Genomic DNA, 359 nt, shown 5'->3' on the forward strand with positions numbered 1-359 from the left:
CTACATAAATGATATCCCTGTCAATGTTCTTGTGAACTCATTATCATACATGTGTGTACATTTTTTTCTGGGACATATAGATATTGGTAAGACCTGTGTGTCTCTTCCTTTTAACTTCTCAGACTGTCTGAAGTCGTTCAGACATTCTATCATTAATGTGTAGAAATTCTAGAATACAAGATAATTGATCCCGTAATTGATATTGCAACTGTTCTCTCTTTTGCCACTAACGTATCTAATTCTGTATTAGAACTTTTGGTATCATAATTCAACTGAAACTGTGGCATAACATTGAAGTGGGAATTATTATGATGTATAAGATAGAAGAAACCAGACATGCACATTGGAGTTATCACTGA

The sequence above is a fragment of the Galeopterus variegatus genome, unplaced genomic scaffold (genome assembly GCF_000696425.1).
Source record: "Galeopterus variegatus unplaced genomic scaffold, G_variegatus-3.0.2 Scaffold15556, whole genome shotgun sequence".
Lineage (NCBI taxonomy): Eukaryota > Metazoa > Chordata > Mammalia > Dermoptera > Cynocephalidae > Galeopterus > Galeopterus variegatus.